Raw genomic sequence first — 18,945 nt, 5'->3', positions numbered from 1 at the left:
TTACTATGACTTTTAAATTATTATGCAAAGACCTTTTACATACAGCCAGTTCTTTAACGACATCTTGTGTCGAATAGAGATAATTTTTTAACATCTATAGAACACTAGATGGCAGTGCTGTCCGTTAAATCTCAATAAGCTCTACATTAAAACATCACTATTCATCATTATTTTACTTCATTTAATTCATGGCCTCGAATCTTTCTAAAGTTTTAATCTCTTAATGCAATTATCTAGCTGTGTTTTTATTATCTTACCATGAAAATATATCAGAAATAAGTTCAACGATATAATAAAACATTATGTCGTATTTATGGATATTTATTTCTTGTATTTTTAGCAAGAATGCAAACGGGCAATTTAATGGTAAATAATCGCCTCTGTACATAGTCACTGGCGTTGTAGTTAGGCCAATATGTTACATTGTCGGTGCACTTTCAACCTTGTTATTTAAGATGTTATGTTATGCAATTACACTGGCTCACTCGCCCATTTTACTGCACAACAGTGAAACAGTACTAATATTTTCTGGTAAAAGAACTGATTAGCTTGGTAGGCTTAAACATAATATAATTTTTTACAATATGATAAAAAATCTTAATTAATTATTATAACAAAAACAACATTATGTTAGTGTATTGAAATAGTAAAATAGTGTTTAATTATTTTTTAAGCATGATTTAAATCGCCAATGCACCATCAACCTTGATAACTAAGATGTTATATGTCTTGTGCCTGATGTCACGCTGGCTCACTCACTCTACAAACCGGAACAGCAATACTAATTATTCTTGTTTGGCAATACAATATACGAGGAGTGGGCGATACCTACCTGTGTGCCACAAAGCCCTACCACCAAGAAAGTTAAGATAAACATACATAAATATACCTAATTAGGCCTTACTATTTTTAGATACTTGATAATTGCTGGTCAATTGTCCTATTTCCGGTTCAATAAAACTTCTCGTTATGGATATTGCTCATAATATATATACATCTCTCTTATATTTGCTGTGAAAGCATGCGAGTTTTTTAACCAACCGAGAAAAAATGTACAATTTCGAATACAATGACGTTTGTATACAGATTAAAAACGGCATTGTTAAGATCCACTGATGATGAAAGCATTTAGCCATAATTTAGATTGGAGCATTCTGGAGCGAAGGACTTGCTTATCTCTCCTTGGGGTCAATTACGACCCTACAGAAAAAAAAAACAATTTTATGGCTGAACATGTGATTACTATTACTTTAAGTTATTGAATAAGCTATACACATTTGTAAAAAAAATTAAAAAATCGCTGGGCATACATTAAATTATTTTAATCTTATATTAGTATCTGTGGCTGAAATCTTATTAAACCAGTTCCATACAATCGATTGAGCTGATACTATGTCCGTTTTGTATGCACTTTGCTTGACACGAACTTTGTACAAATATAAATATCCCATATATTAGGTCTATATCCTAATTTTTTTTTTTTTAAATAAAACCATTTAGTTATTTTTTATTCGTACAGTCTTACCGAGCTATAATATAATATAGTATTGACCACTTAAAACAGTATTATAAAGCTATATTGTTTATTATTTACACTTGTTATATATTTGCTTTCTTTCAGGCAGTATACGAATCCAGATTTTTAAATTATTCTTTTATGTCTTTCATCTAACGTCGAGTATATATACATATTATATATTTTATCGTCCTTGGTGGTAGAGCGTTACGCAAGCCCGTCTGAATAGGTACCACCCAGTCGTCAGATATTCTACTGCTAAATAGCAATATTTAGTATCGTTGTGTTCCGGTTTGAAGGATTAATGAGCCAGTGTAAGTACGAGCACAAGGGACATCTTAATCCACAAGATTGGTGGCGCATTGGCGACGTAAGAAACGGTTTTTGGTTAATATTTCACGATTATAATGGCGAAGGTGCACGCCCTTTATATAAATAAAAATACGGTACAAACTATTCATATTTCAATAATTTAATTTTCTTGTTGTTCTATTTTTAAAATATTTAACAATAAAGTGCATATACTACCTACTGTTTTATCTTTCCACAAGACTAAATATTACTGCAATCGCGTTTGTCTTTTCTCTGTCCTATGTGATATTGACGAAAAATATATATTTTTAAATTTAAAACAGTAAAGCACTCGTCAAAATGGCCAACCTTATGTCGAATCACTTTCACAATAGACATTGGGACATTGGGAAATTAATACCATTTCTTACATAGTATATATTCTTTATGCATATATATATATATATATATATATATATATATATATATATATTTCTTTTAAGGAAAAGCCTTACTACAGGGTTGTTGTAAGTAAATATTTATACTTAATAATTTATTTTAATCTGTGTCATTCAAAAGTGCTTACAAGAGCACATTTGAATAAAGAATGATTTGATTGATTCACTCATTCCTTTAAGCATTATAAATTATTACCTGCTCAGAAGTTTTCCATACTAGTTGTTTAATTTATTACTAGTTTCTTTGCTCACAGTGATTGAAGAATTAAAAAAGAAATCAGGCAAACTACAAAGCATTCAAATGTCTGAACAATTACAGTGGTCTCTTCCAGGCAACCTCTACTAAATAAGGAAAGGATCGGATAAAGTAATAACTTATATAATATTATATTTATTTTAGAACTACTCGAAAGGTTTAAGTGAAATTAATCGGGGCCAAATGATTTAATAGTTTCTTAAAACTTATATACTCAATGTACAGTTTAAAACCATCTTAAATAGAGATAGCCGGTATGAATTACATTCAATTGTTCTGATATATTACTTAGAATGAATTATGTAATGTTAGGAGTGAATGAAAGCTAAAATAATGAAGAAGCAGAGGATTATCTCTCGTTCGATGAACGGAAGAGAAAAGATTACACTGGAGCTAAACGAATGGATTATTTGACGATTGTTTATTACGTTTGTTTATATTTTTTCGGAATTAAATATAAATACCTAAATTAAAATACGTTGCATGAAAAATGTTAACTGTCAATATTTCATTATAAAGCACACGCCATTTTAACAAAGTCTAAATTTTAAAAAAGTCGCCAGCTGTTTATAATGACAGTAATGTGTAGTACTGGTTAATATATTTAATCTATGGTATTATTAATAATGTTTATTAATTTTGGCTACAGTTTCTCTTGGCATATACAATACGCCTATTTATATAAAAAAAAACATTAGATACATTTGGTTTATTGTAACAGATTCAAATTGTTATTAATTGCGTAATATTAGTTTATTATAATATTATTTAATGTTTTACTGTTAGCTTTATTATCTATTACCATAACTGTTTTATAATCTATGAAAGATTTCGTTTTATTTATAATAATTATTGTATACTATATATAAGTATCAATGATTGACTTAATATGCAAATGCATTTATTAATTTTTATTTACATAATTTTCTTTTGGAAAAAGCAAACAATATTGGTGTAAATTGTCAACCAGATCCATTAAACTACGACAGGATGCACGAAATACAATTTTTTTTTCATTTCTTATAAGACATATTTAATTATTTTGAATATAGTTAAACACTCGAAATAAGCTAATGTTTTTATAAACGTACATTTATTGCTTAGTATTTCGAATGCCTAACGTTTTATTATTAATAACACGTTAAAAGTGCGTTATTGTGCCATTATGAAATACCACAGACAATTGCAATGTCAAAGAAAATTTTATAAACACACCTATCTAATATTGTATTCTTCCAAAATGGAATTCCAAAGACAATTGCCACGTGAAACAAAATGACGTAAGTGTTATGTTAACATTTAGATTAAATCATTATTAAAATTTTACTCGTTTTCAAAATGGACGCTTATTCGTTTTCAAAGGGTGCTAAACAATTTATTTTAATAATATTATTTATATATATGCACAAATTTTAAAACTAATTTACTGTAAATCAAATTAAATATAATGTTCAAAAAAGTTTTCCCTATAACAATTTTCTAATAAGATTGTGTGTAAAACAACCAATAATGAAACATATTTATGAAATTTAACAATAAAACAAAATGTGTATATTTTATATTAATTGTTATTAATAATATTGCATATTATAAACAAACATTTATTAAATTATTTATAATATTTTTAATTAAATATAAAATGAATAACAGCAACTAGTATCTAGATAATTTTAACATAATCACCTATGTAGGTATTAATCTCGTAATTGATCAAAAATACATCAATTTTAAAATATTTAATTATTGTTTCTATTTAGTAATTTCCAATATATTTATTACAATAAGCTCCAGCACATATATGAATGGTTAACTTGTATACCTAAGGTTTATAATCAAAATGAACTTATTTTATAATAATTTATAAATATAACATACATACTTAGATATAATTATAATTGTACTCGTATTATATAAAATATAATATGTAGGTACAAAATTCGAATTAGTATTTTCACTAGTACCTATGTAAATATATAATTGTGTATATAAACTCACTATGAAAGTTACATGAATAAATCATTAAAAAGTTAACACATTATATTGAGGAATTCTTAAGTAAAAGCTTATTTTACTTAATTATATATACCTGAGATAGATATAAAAGATAAGCGATAACTACTCTTTATTATTTAAAACTATTATATACCTACACAAAGATTCAGTGCTGAAATTTTAGTAACGTAATATTTTTTTCGTAATTTATAAAAAAAATCATAGCTAACCTATTAATTATTTATTATTGTACAGATAAAATTAAATATCCGTGTTAGTTTTCTAACACGAATATCTCATTTATGATATTTTAACTATTTGTGTGTGGATATTTATATTTATATCTTAATTAAATAATATCAATATTAAATTATGTAAATTACGAATTACGTTTTTTTTTTAAATTAAAATAGGAAAAAAAAAACAAGAACAGATCCAAAACAAAAACATAAGATTAATAATTTATGACGAAGGGACTAAAGTAAAAAAAAAAATCTTAATTATATATTCTATGGAAATTAATTTTTAGACATAATTATACAAAACAATGCTCATTTAACATTGCAATACAGCATAGAGTTGTTACATATTGGTAATATATTTAATTTATATTCCTATTTGATTTATTTAAAGAATTATAAATATTAAATTAAAAAAAAAAACATGTGGGTCGACGAGCTTACAATATTAGTTCGAAATTTAAAATAATCAGTATCATTCGTAGTCTTCTGTTGTGGCACCATTGTACGTGTAAACCAATACCAACATTATATTCTACCATTTTTTTCTAATTGTAATTTAAAAAAAAAAATTTAGTATGTCGAATAAAAGACAATACATCTCAAGGGTATATAACACATCAGGTATTGTTCCTTAAGAATACACCCGATAACAAGGGTGCTTTATAACGAATATAAAGCTTATATGGTTCTATGAATACTATCGAATTTATTCAAATTTTATATTAGGTTTAGATTGTTACAAAGCGTGGACATTTGAAAATTTATTTCCATTTCGTTTATGAATTCCAATGGATTAAATGTTGATTTTTACATATGATATGTGCATTTAATTGTAATTAATTACCTAATTAAGTATTTTAATAACTTAAAAATAAAAAATCTTAATGGTAGTGTACCTATTGATAAGTAATCATACCGCTGAACAGTGATACAAAATGTATTGATATGGTCTCGTTTAAATTGTCATTAAGTGTAATCATAGCTCAAGGGATATAAAATGCTATTTCCTATGTGCAGCGGCGCATTAAAGGTAGCTTTAAATTATTTATTTTTTAATTCAAAACCAAGTGTACAACCTCTCTTGATTTAAATATATATATATATATATATATACATTGGATTTTGAATACCGATGCAAGCTTATGATAGATTATGCACAGTTTATTATTTATGACAGTTAACAAATATATATATAACTTATCTGCGTATAACTTTTTTTTAATCGAACTTTTACAGATCTCTCCTAAGATCTGAATAAATATAAAAAAATAGCTTAAAACTAAATTAGAACTAAATGATATTAAAAACTATTGTAATATTTAGATACCTAGTTTAATTTAAATAAATATGTTTTATAATATATAAACCTAAACTTTTAGGGTAAATGAAACTGTGAATTAATTGTGCTCTAGTTAGACCCACAAACATTAGTATGGGTCATTGACATTTCAATTAAGCATAATGACATTATATAACCAAAATCAACAAAATTTCTTGTCGTATCGTATCAGGACAATTGTATTGCTATCTCGCAATAACTGCAACAACACCGGTTACAACGAAAACTTTTTTTTTCTTCATGCAAGTGCATAGCTTTGGCTAAGGTCAAATTACAAAAAACTAACCTAATCAGAAAAAAAAAATCTATACTTATGGATATTTTAATAGAAAACAGATAAGTTTTTTTTCTTTACCTAATGACTTCTAAATAAAATACAAGCTTTTGATATCACATTTGGAGATAGGTATGGGTATTTAAAATTACAATGCGATATTTATATAATTTCCTTATGCTTGTTATTATAGCGACTCATTTTTCCAATACATTAGTACAAAATACAGACTTTATTATATTTGGTAATATAATTTATTGATTGTTATTAAAACCTAGAACTAGAAACCTAGAACTAAGTCAAAAAAGGTCTTATTATAATAAAATTGTAGCTAAAATAAATAAGCATACCTATTTATTTAAATTATGACATTAAAATAACTCCACACGACAATAAGTATTTATTCTATATTATTAATTTGTATAATGGTATTGAGAAAAAGAAATAACAGAAATATTGTTGAAAGGACTATTAAGAGAAATATAATAGTAAAATAAAATAAGCTTATATATTTGCAGTAAATATTATATTTTTTTTTCATTTAATTGCTTTTTTATTTGTATAATAATTGTACTATGTTATTTATTATTGGTTCAATATATACTTCGCTCAAATTATTTAACATTACCATAAAATATAATCAAGGCAAAGAAATGTTATGCTTATAACATTTTATAAGCATTTATTATTATTTCATTATTATGCTTATAACATTTTATAAATCAACATCAAAGTGTTTTAGAAGTTGCTGTTAACTTAAGTCAAAGGAGCTTAAAGTAATAATATCTATTTGAATTATCTGGAAAATTCGTCATGGAGTGTACAACGTCGAAAGTCGGGTCCGAAATTTAGGTACCTAAACTATATACCTACTGCAGGATGGCTGGCTCATTTAGGCATAAAACGGTCCGCGAGGTCGGAGATACAAGGTTACGTCGGCGCGAGAGTCGATTGACGCCATTTCGTTTGCGCGACTCGTCCGAGCGCCACCGATCTACCAACCCACGGTTCAGCACGCTGCCAGCAACCCCTCTGGTTTCGACACCCTCCCTCGCTCGCCGCAACCCCAACGCGCGATCCACCACAATAAGCTGACGTGCAATGTCTAGCTACGCGATCATACCGTTTACCTTCCAATCGCATCTCGGTTATATTAGTTAGGAATGTGTAATATCTTATTCGACGTAAGTAAAACTCCCTGTTCCTTGAAAAAAAAAATCGTTTCGATTTCTCTCATACACAACGCGGTCCGCTTTTATCCTTACACGTGGTCGCGTATCGAATTGCAAGCGAAAAATTATATTCTTGTTATAAACTTTTCGTACCCTTATCAGGGTTTTTATCCTTCATTATCGGTGATATAATTTTATCGGGAACATAACGTACAAGTAATGAGTACGGTGAGGCGGTGCGCGCGCGTTGCTTCCGCGGACCGTTTAGGCCTAAATATACGGGCGGCGGGCGGCCGCGCGAAATTTTTGCAAAGAACTTCTTCTTATAAATCGAATAAGATTCTTATAGGCCTATTTGGGAGACACTTGTTTTCGACTCTCTGGACGTTCTACTGTGTGATTGATGTGACTTTACGATGAAAATCGCAATTTATTAATGTTTTTTCCGCGATTCTGTGAAGTGCCAGTGATAGAACATGGACAGTGTTGACTAAGTGCTAAGGAAACTTTTCTGATTGGATATTTATGTGTTATTTTACCCGATTATGTAAGTACACACTTTATTTTATCTATTTGATTATATTTTTTAACGTAAATATTACTTTTTGTTGTGTTTTTTAGAGGCTTTTTTCGTAGTCATCGTTTTTACTTTACCAAAATTAAATTAAAATAGTTATTAAATGTATTACTATAACGCTGTTTATAAAATTCTATTCAAGTTTTCGCTTAAAAATTGATAATACTCATATTATAAAGTTATTACACATCTATTTTCGACTCTACGATAGAGCAAACATTAGTTTCATAGTTCACCTAAAACGTTTTAAAATAACGTAATTTATACATTAAAGTAATGTTTTTTTAACTATTTTTATTATTATTAACACAAGAGTTATGTAGAAAAATAGTATGTTTTCTTTTATATTTTGAACTCAATGAAAGAGTCCAAAAATATCCAAATTTTATATATAAATGTATACATATACACAAAAGGAATAATAATTATGAGATTTGGGTTTAAATTGTAAATCTTTATCAAATTAACAATATTTTGAAAAAAAACATATAGGCACATATGTATATATAATTATTTACAAATATAAATTTTTTTATTACTTTAATAAGTAAATATTGCTTATTAGGTTAAAAGGTCATTAATTTAACATTAAATTAAGTAATTTATAAAAACAACTGTCCGCCATTTTAATCTTACTAACAAGCAAAATGTCTCGACAATTTTTTGTCGACATATTCCTGAAAGAAAATATTAATATTTATGTTTGCGAAAAAGCAGTTTAAAAAAAAATATTGTAAAATAAGCCTACCTACTTTATAAATAGATTGATTTATGTTAGATATGGTTTTATAATCCTACGTGACATGGGCATTATAATGTGCGCCCTGCTGACATGAAAAGCAATTAATAAAAAAAAGATGTTACAAGCCTTAAGATTTATGTAATTTAATAATCAATCCACAAAATGTGTCTGTAAATTCTTACTTAAGTTACACTATTATTATTAGTATATAATGGCTCTAGAAATCGTACGTTTAAATATTATTTTTTTATATTTATTTAAAAATATATCATAAACCACACAAATCCATAGATAAAGTAATTAGTACGTGTGCATTTTACTTGCCTTCAGACAAAAGGAACAGTAAATTTATTTGCTTTTTTTAAGTCAAATAATTCCTATTAAAAATATTTTGATTAGTGACATTACGCGATTTTTTTTTCTCTATGACGGCCAAGGTTCTATGATTAATAATAATGTATTTATTTATTTATTCAAGCATATCCTGGACTATTTTTTTTTCTGTGATTTAAATTCAGATAAGCATAAATGAATTTCATGTTCTAGGTTAAATATATCGTAAAGATTTAATGATATATATAAAACATGAATTAAATATTTTTGTAGATTTTTAAACTATCATTATGCCTAGTTTCACTTTTATCCATATAAGTAGTAGCCTAATATGTATTTCCGTCACACAGATAGGCAAAATTTAACAATATATTATGGCCTCTGTATTAACACTATCCTTTTTAATAAAATGTAGCCAGTTAAGGCTGTATGATACAAAATTAGAAAAAAAATATATAATAAGTTTGACAATTACTTTTTTTAATGACAAAAAAGAAAACGGGCAGCAATTATACTGCCTAATGGTAAGTTGTACCTTTGACTTAACAAAGGAATATGTCATATATTCATCGTTATTGCGTTTCTTGTCAGTAATTACATGGCATACTTACCCTTCTCATGGGAATACGACACAAGGAAGCATTTATATTTCACGGTATAATGATTGGGCAGGTACATACTCAGGGGCTGTTAGTATCTACCACTAGTAAATGACAATAATTTATTACACTGTTTAGTAGTGGGGGAGGGGGGGGGGTTTGACTTTTGTAACTTCAAAGCGTCTAAAATCAAAATACTTTTACGTATAACTATGTACATATGCGTAAAGGGTCGTCAAAGGTCATTTAAATTTTATATATATCATCTGTGTCACTTATTACATATACCACTATCTTTTTAGTATACACGTAACACGTAAATGAAACCATTATTTAAATTAAAAACTTTACATACATAAAGTACACAGCTTATGTATATAACATATAAGAAAATACTAATGCCTTCCATACAACTTGTTTGTGAAAGATATAGTTTATAACATTAAATACGGATATAGAAGCGTCATATAAATTGATGGTCTACATGTGTTTACTTAAATAAATGCCGCTTATAGTATAAATATTATAAAATAAAATAAATTAAATCAACCAATTATAATCGTTATATATTTCCCTAAAATTATCTTTTTAACATAATTTCTATACCGAATAATAACTTCCTTTTTAATTTAAAACAAAATATATTTAAACAAAAAAAAAAAAAAACAATATTTCGTCATAATGACATTAACAAATATGAATCGGTTTACTTGTGCCAGCCTGTCAATTAAAAAAAAACAAGTTAGTAGTTCTCATCTCAATGCCGTTTAATTTTTTGATAGGCTCAACATTTTTATCGAGTATTTTGTCAAAAAAACCTCATTGTTATTACACACTGTTTATTATACTACAATTGTAAAACTTAAATGAATAAAAAGTATAATTAAAACATTAAAAGATTAAGTCTGTTCTCATTTATATATCGTATTTTTAGACAATAAATAATCACCTACGTCTGTTTATTAAAAAAAAAAAAACAATAATTAATACAAGTTTTTTATTTCCCTCGCGCGTGTTGAGCGTTTAGTGAGATGTTAGGACATATAATATACAATGACTGCTATTTCCTAGGAATTTAATTCTACGCTTAAAAATCGAAAACTTTTTTTTATTAATGCTTCGAAGGTGCGTTAGATATAGTGCGATAGTTACTATGGAAACAGCTAAAGAAAAAAATATGAATATTATAATGAAATATTTAATTTTTATAATATGGTTATCTTATTCATGTATCTTCGAACTAAATATGTAATATAATTAATTATAAATTAATTTGCCACTTAATAACTACAATATTCATAGATAAAAAAACATTAAAATATAGATTAAACTAGATTTTTACGTCAACGCGTTCTGTCAAAAGAAAAAAAAAAACAATAATTACAAAAAAACAATTGTGAGAAAATAAGAAAAAATGCTTATATTCTAGTTTAAATCCCTTATGCCAAAGGCAAAAACCTTGTGAACTAAGATGTTGTGTCCCTTATGCCTGTAGTTACACTTGCTCACTCACCCTTCAAACCGGAACACAACAATACTAAGTATTGCTGTGTTGCGATGGAATATGTGATAAGTGTATGGTACCCAGACGGTTTCCACGAAGTCCTACCACCAAGTAAAATCGCGTGTTATTTATTTAAAAAAAAAAACAGCTAATGAGCTGCTTGCTTGTTCGATTCTTCTAGAAACTGCATTCCAAGCCGGTGTTAGGTTTCATCTCCAGCCGAAAGACGTCCACTGCTGGACAAAGGCCTCCCCCAAGGATTTCCACGTTGAAATAGTTACCACAGCTGTTACCAAGGCTAGGAATAGCAGGGCTGCCGGGGACTAGGGGCCGTGGTTTAGTTGCGCGAATCATGAGGGGATATGCCATAATCGCCACGCTTGGCAGACGGGTTGGCGATCGCAGTAAGTTAGTCATAGTACTCAGAGAGACGCTGCTGCCCGTTCTCTGGTGTATATTCCCTCGGGTCGACTTCTACGCCCCCCACGGGATGAGATGAGGTGGTGATATTCGTCGCCGTCACCACACGGCACACGTTTAATTTAATCTTGTGAAATACAGATTAAAAATTCTTGCAAGAGCCCACTTGGAGTATAATTTGATTATAGAAAGTTTACTGGTGGTAGGGCTTTGTGCAAGCTCGTCTGGGTAGGTACCACCCACTCATCAGATATTCTACCGCAAAACAGCAATACTTGATATTGTTGTGTTCCGGTTTGAAGGGTGAGTGAGCCAGTGTAATTACAGGCACAAGGGACATAAAATCTTAGTTCCCAAGGTTGGTGGCGCATTGGATATGTAAGCGATGGTTGACATTTCTTACAATGCCAATGTCTAAGAGCGTTGGTTTGAGAGAGTCGTTGAACCATTTACCATCAGGTGGCCCATATGCTCGTCCGCCTTCCTATTCTATAAAAAAAAAAAAAAAGTATCTAAATACGAAATTTAAAAGTGTTATGGAATATGAATATGGTAAGCTTATGTAAATCTTAATAATAAGCAACTTAACTACATATAGGTACATACATACTTGCCTCTCACGCCGAAGGCTGTGGGTTCGATTCCCACCCAGGACAGACATTCGTGTGCATGAACGTGTCTGTTTGTCCTGAGTCTGAGTGTAATTATCTATATAAGTATGTATTTACAAAAGAAAAGTAGTATATGTAATATATCAGTTGTCTGGTTTCCATAGTACGAGCTCTGCTTAGTTTCGGATCAGATGGCCGTGTGTGAATAATCTCCCAGGATATTATTTAACAAAAAAAAAAAATTATCTGTAAATTAATACTAATAATATATCAATATCGTTATACAGACGGATAGTATTGTCTGCCACGGCATATACATATATTACTATATATATAGTTCATTTTTATTCAATAATTACTTGTCATTCTCTGTTCTCTTCTGGTTCATTAAAACAAACCCTTTTTAAATACATTTAAAATATTACATTTGACATTTGACGAGCCAGTTGGCGTGGTTGGTAGTACTTGCCTTTTCACGCCGAAGGTTGTGGGTTCGATTCCCACCCAGGACAGACATTTGTGTGCATGAACATGTCTGTTTGTCCTGAGTCTGGGTGTAGTTTTCTATATAATTATGTATTTACAAAATAAAGGTAGTATATGTAGTATATCAGTTGTCTGGTTCCCATAACACAAGCTTTGTACAAGCTTAATTTGGGATCAGATGGCCGTGTGTGAAAAATGTCCCAGGATATTATTATCAGGATATTATTATTTAAAATATTAGTTAAATCGATATATTATTTAATTTAAAAGTATTAAATTTTTAACAATATTTCATCTAGATGAATAGTTATGAACTTGTCGAGTGTTGCTCGATAAGTGAAAGTCCTAGTAAACGAAGGTAAATTAATTGTCTATGGTAGTGATCAATTATCATAAGATGCCCAATTGCCAGTGTGTTTGAATATTTAATTTAAAAAAATCATCACGTGTTCGTTGTGCAGGCAACATCGTTAGGAAACCTACATCTGACATATTACATATAAACACGGATGGTGTTGAATTAATTCAAATATTAAATATTATTTCGTCCTTTCGTGTTATTAATTTAAAAAAAAATTGAAAATAATGTTCGAAATGCTCTTCCTTTTACTTGTTGTAGGGCTTTGTGCAAGCTCGTCTGGGTAGGTACAACCCACTCATCAGATAATCTACAGCAAAATAGCAGTACTTGGTATTGTTGTGTTCCGGTTTGAAGGTTGAGTAAGCCAGTGTAATAACAGGCACAAGGGACATAACATCTTAGATCCCAAGGTTGGTGACGCATTGGCGATGTATGCGATGGTTAACATTTCTTACAATGCCAATGTCAATGGGCGTTGGTGACCACTTACTATTAGGTGGCCCAGTTGCTCGTTCGCCTTACTATTCTATAAATATATATATATTGTAATGTTATACGTCAATTTGTAAACTGTTTTGTGAAGAATTAAATAACAAAAATATTCACAATAATATCACGTGGCCCGTATGCCCAATTCTATAAAAAAAAATATAAAAAGTTATATGTGTGTATATGTTTTCAAAAAATTTTCAATTATAATAATTATGGTGGAATTTCGGCCACTGGGCTGGAATACTAGTTTATATAAAAACTTTTTGCTAATTAAATATATTTTAAAGGTCAGACCATTGGTGTCAAAAAGTCAATAAGGTTATGATATATAAATATATAATTATACCACTCACTGTGACCTCAATAACTTAATATGTACTTATAACTTTAAGCACATAACTTAAGATTTTTCGTACATACATTATTAACATTCTACGAGAACTTATATGGGTAAGTTTTATTTGTTTTTTTTCCTAATCACCTGAAAAATACTAAGCCGCTTGGTATGAAACTTCCGCATTATGATAGTTTGCAATTTCAGAAAGACCGTGACTTCAATAGCCACTTATATGTTATAGTACTACTGCCTCGTTGGTCTAGTGGCTTGATGTAAGGCCGCAGACCCGGAGGCCCTGGGTGCAATTCCCAGGTCGTGGCAGTAAAAAGTTATTGGGTTTTTCTGTCAGAAAGTTCTCAGTAGCAGCCCGGAGTCTGGAAGTTGGATGTGTACACTCCCGTGCCTCGGAAAGCACGTAAAGCCGTTGGTGCTGCGCCTGAACTCTTTCCGGTCGTGTCGGATTGCCGTCCCATCGGATTATGAGAGTTAGGGATTAGAGAGTGCACCTGTGTTTGCGCACACACTTGTGCACTATAATATCTCCTGCGTAATTGGCTAATCTCTCTTGAGATTGGCCGCCGTGGCCGAAATCGGTCTGGGGGACATTATTATATATTATAGTACTACTAGGTACTACTACAAAGTGTTCCCAAACTAATATTATAAATGCGAAAGTAACTCTGTCTGTATGTTACGTTTTAACAGCTAGAACACTGAACCGATTTTGATGATATTATATGAAGCAAGTTTGAAGATGCAAGAAATAGTCTACTTTTTATAACAACCCCTCCTCTCGATACCAGCATCACACCTAGAACTCAGAAGCTACGAGAAAACAATAGTAATATTATAAATTCGAAATGTTTGTTACCCTTAACGTCCTAACTACTTAACCGATCTTGATTTTATGCGTCCACGTCGAGGATACAGAATTGATAGGATACCTAATGCCTCCCCCTCCATGGGTGGAAGCTAGTCATTGTGTAAACACGAGCAGTAATGATAAGCTTTTAATACCTAGTTTCCGAATTCAACAGAAGTCAGAATATGTTTTATAAGATTCCACAGCTTTTTCGTTTTCTTTCTCAGCGTTGATAAATAAGGGCTATTACTCAAAACAAGATTATATAAATGGTAAAATATCGTTGGCTTATTATTTGTTGGATTTTAGTGTTTTTTTTTTTTTTTTTTTTTTTCGCCATCGCCATTTTACAATATCCTTAATAATATTATAAATGAGAAAGTGAGTTTGTTCGTTTGTTACGCTTTCGAGTTTTAACTACTCAACTGAAACATTTTGCATACACGTTGTCAGGGGTACAGAAAAGACACTGGGTCACCAGCACCCACCCGTCAACCACGACTAGAACCTATAAGAAACGCAGTTCTCTTTTCCACCATAATAATTATGGAGTAATCTCAATCAAATACAAATAAACTTACTGGTGGTAGAGCTTTGTGCAAGCTCGTCTGGGTAGGTACCACCCACTCATCAGATATTCTACCGCAAAACAGGAATACTTGGTATTGTTGTGTTCCGGTTTGAAGGGTGAGTGAGCCAGTGTAATTACAGGCACAAGGGACATAAAATCTTAGTTCCCAAGGTTGGTGACGCATTGGCGATGTAAGCGATGGTTAACATTTCTTACAATGCCAATGTCTATGGGCGTTGGACGCCTTCCTATTCTATAAAAAAATAATAGTACTTTATGATTTAGATTAACAGAGATGTATATAACAACATATATTAGATATATAAAGATATCGAGATTTATTTACTGTTATAATCTCGTATAGAAGTTTTTTTTTTAATATTTTTATTATCTACATCATATATAACTAGTAAAAATCAAAAATGCTATCATACAAATCATGACCGTGGAATGATGGCTAGATTGCTAACAGCATTTCCTCTTTGAAACGCAATTCCGATCCTCTGGGCGAAAAATGAACCCTCATGAAAGCCAGTAGAGGCAATAAGCAGTTTTTTTTTTTAAATAAAAGTGTTTCTACTATTACTCCAAGATCCAAGCATTGCAACTGCAAACCGAATAAAGGGATATTTTTTGCAACGAATATTTGCAATGTTTGATCGCTTCAGCTTTTTTCTATGCGGCTTCGGCCTTAAGATTGTTTCCCAGATATGAGCAGTTTTATTATTTATATTATGTATTATATAACGACATAACAAAATAGTTTTGTTGCGATACTAAAAAGTGTAATAAAATATTTCTTATTTGGTATGTACCTAACTCGCTCAAACTGGTTTATTCTAGAACGTAACCAGTTATGGCTGATTAAAACTAGATTTAGTCGGAGCGGGTAAACCGGTTACAATTTGTCATCGGGCATACCAAAGCCCAATTTGTTACCAGTTACAACCACACATTAATAAAAAATGTGTATTAGTATGAAATACAAAAGTATAGTTACAGCAAATGTCCCACTGCTGGGCTATTTCTTCTTCTCCATTTAAGAATACTGGATACTAATGTGGGCGATTTTAAACCACCATTTCAATGCAGGTGTCCAATTAAACTCCTCAATGTTATCACTGCAGAGTACAAGATGATTCATAATCGCAAATTAAGGTCACACAAATCAGTGGTTCTCCCCCCGGTTTCGACCTGCAATCTTCGGAAACGTTCCACATGTTCAGCCATCTCGATTCTCGGGTTTAATTGAAATTATTGTAACTAATATTTTTCTTTTCATTTTAGTATTTAAACGGGTAATAATTAGTCACCAGCTGGTAGGCTCACTGAGTACTTTTGATGTATAACTAGTTATAACCGGTTCGAACTAGACACGCTAAACCAGAATAACTAGGACTACGTATGAAAAAAAATAACAATTCTGAAAATATATTTTCTAATGTAATAGCTACGTATTATGTTTATATATATACCTACATGATATGACATTTTTTTAAATTTAATCTTTTAAATTAACAGCCTATGAATGTCCCACAGCTGGGCTAAGGCTCTACCTTTGAGGAGAAGGCTTATTGTTCTTTCCACAACGCTGTTCCTATGTTCAACACACGTGTGGCAGAATTTCAATGCTCACAATGTTTTCCTTCTGTTCTGTTCTGTTCTCTTATATCTAACTACTGGGATATCTCTACTTATATACCCATATATTTTTCTGTTAAGAAATGACATTTTTTATTTAATACTTACTATTTATTTAATGATGAATGTGCTGTGTGTTTGATATTTTAATGTCTACGCAACTTTTGGCAACAACCGTCAACGGCTGTTTGAATGGGGCATGTTATAGTACAAAAGTGTGCGTAAATACAGAAGCACTCTATATACACATTCATGGTGATGGGATTAACATACGACACCACCGAAAGATACAGGATAAATACGAATACGTGTTTTCTGAGGCAAAGTAAAAAAAAAAACTTACTAAGATCAACTGTCATACGTGTAAGTCACACGCAAGCGAATTATTAATTAAAATTCTTTAATATATAAATAAGCTTTTCAATTCCGTTTTTATCTTAAAAGGCAACACCTGTTTCCATTTATTACGTTAGAAATCAGGAACACTTACATGATTATATATTTTTTTCTTATAACGAGTCGTGACCTTGAGATTTAAAATTCGAAGTGTTTTCGTGATATATTTCGTTATCAGAAATTCTTCGCTGTAATTCGAATATCGAATTAGAATAAAAGACATTTTTTTAATCACAGAAAGAATTTGTGGCAATATGGACGAAGATGTGCCAATAATCAGCCAAATAAAAATTATGTGTAATTGCCTTCCTTGCCAATGGATATACGTCATGGCGATGACAAAGTACGGAACTAATCCTGCGCCTGTCGTGGATTGCTATGTCATCTTAGGAGAGCGAGGGAATAAAGAGCACCAATTTATATTGCCTCCGTTAAGATAGGACGATGTGACCGGAAATAGGAAGGCATCTATGTGACTTTAAAGAGGAAGTGCGCTTGCTGTAATTAGTTTTTTTTTTATTTTTTTTTATTTTGATATAGTTTGACCTAGCATAATGTGTTGATTTGAGATAATCAGGACAAATAGAGTTGGCAATATATTAAGCTGGCAATTTTTCAAATTATCTGGTTCAACAACCCTATATGAATCTTAAATGTGTACATTAAAAATAATGGTTTCACTTTTGATCTGATATGGCACCGTTTAATTACCGTGATGGATTTACTCTTAATTCTCTTCATTTTTTGAAATTTTTAAACACATTTTCATTACAAAGAATACCGATAAAATATTTGTTTCATTTCTCCAAGGTTTATTGCGGTTTATTCTCCGTCGTACGTCATCTATTCCCGCACCAATATGGTAAAGGTAAGACGTGAATCTTACCGTTGTATTAAGTATATATATATATATATATATATATATATTATATTGATTTGCTTATTGCTTAAGCTTTAGGTATGCATAATCAATATGGCCGTGAAAATCTGCGTACGTGTTCTTCATCATGTATCTGATTCTTTAAGCCTAGGAAATATAATATAGGTTATTTGCCCATTTAATTATATTGTAAGTAAACAAAACTTATTTACTTGAAACAAAACAGCAATATTAATATTGTTGTGTTCTGATTTGAAATGTGAGTGAGCTAGTGTAACTACAGGCACAAGGTAACGTCTTAGTTTCCATTATATTAGTGGCAGATTGGTTATGTAAGGAATGGTACATATTTCTCATAATCTTGGGCCAGTGATGGCCATTTATCAATAAACATAACAGATATATTAAAACCCATTGTCTGATTATGATCCACGTGGCTTAACCAATAGACCTCCGCGGTCATCATCTTTTCAGTTATGTCTAAAACAGCGGCGATGACGCAACAACATTGCTATATGACGTCATGCGATGACGTTTAATATGTCTGGAAACAGCGGTCTCGCGTCTGCTGCTAAATCGTTATATATAGATAA

The 18,945-nt window shown here is 30.5% G+C and overlaps 1 protein-coding gene across 2 annotated transcripts in view; it reads left to right on the top strand.

The window, feature by feature from the left end:
- Positions 1–18,945, top strand: part of LOC126778799 (interaptin) — a 301,055-nt gene that overhangs the window by 196,085 nt on the left and 86,025 nt on the right. The gene's annotated exons all lie outside the window — the stretch shown is intronic.

The sequence above is a fragment of the Nymphalis io genome, chromosome 27 (genome assembly GCF_905147045.1).
Source record: "Nymphalis io chromosome 27, ilAglIoxx1.1, whole genome shotgun sequence".
Lineage (NCBI taxonomy): Eukaryota > Metazoa > Arthropoda > Insecta > Lepidoptera > Nymphalidae > Nymphalis > Nymphalis io.
This window is presented reverse-complemented; position numbering and strand designations above follow the sequence as displayed.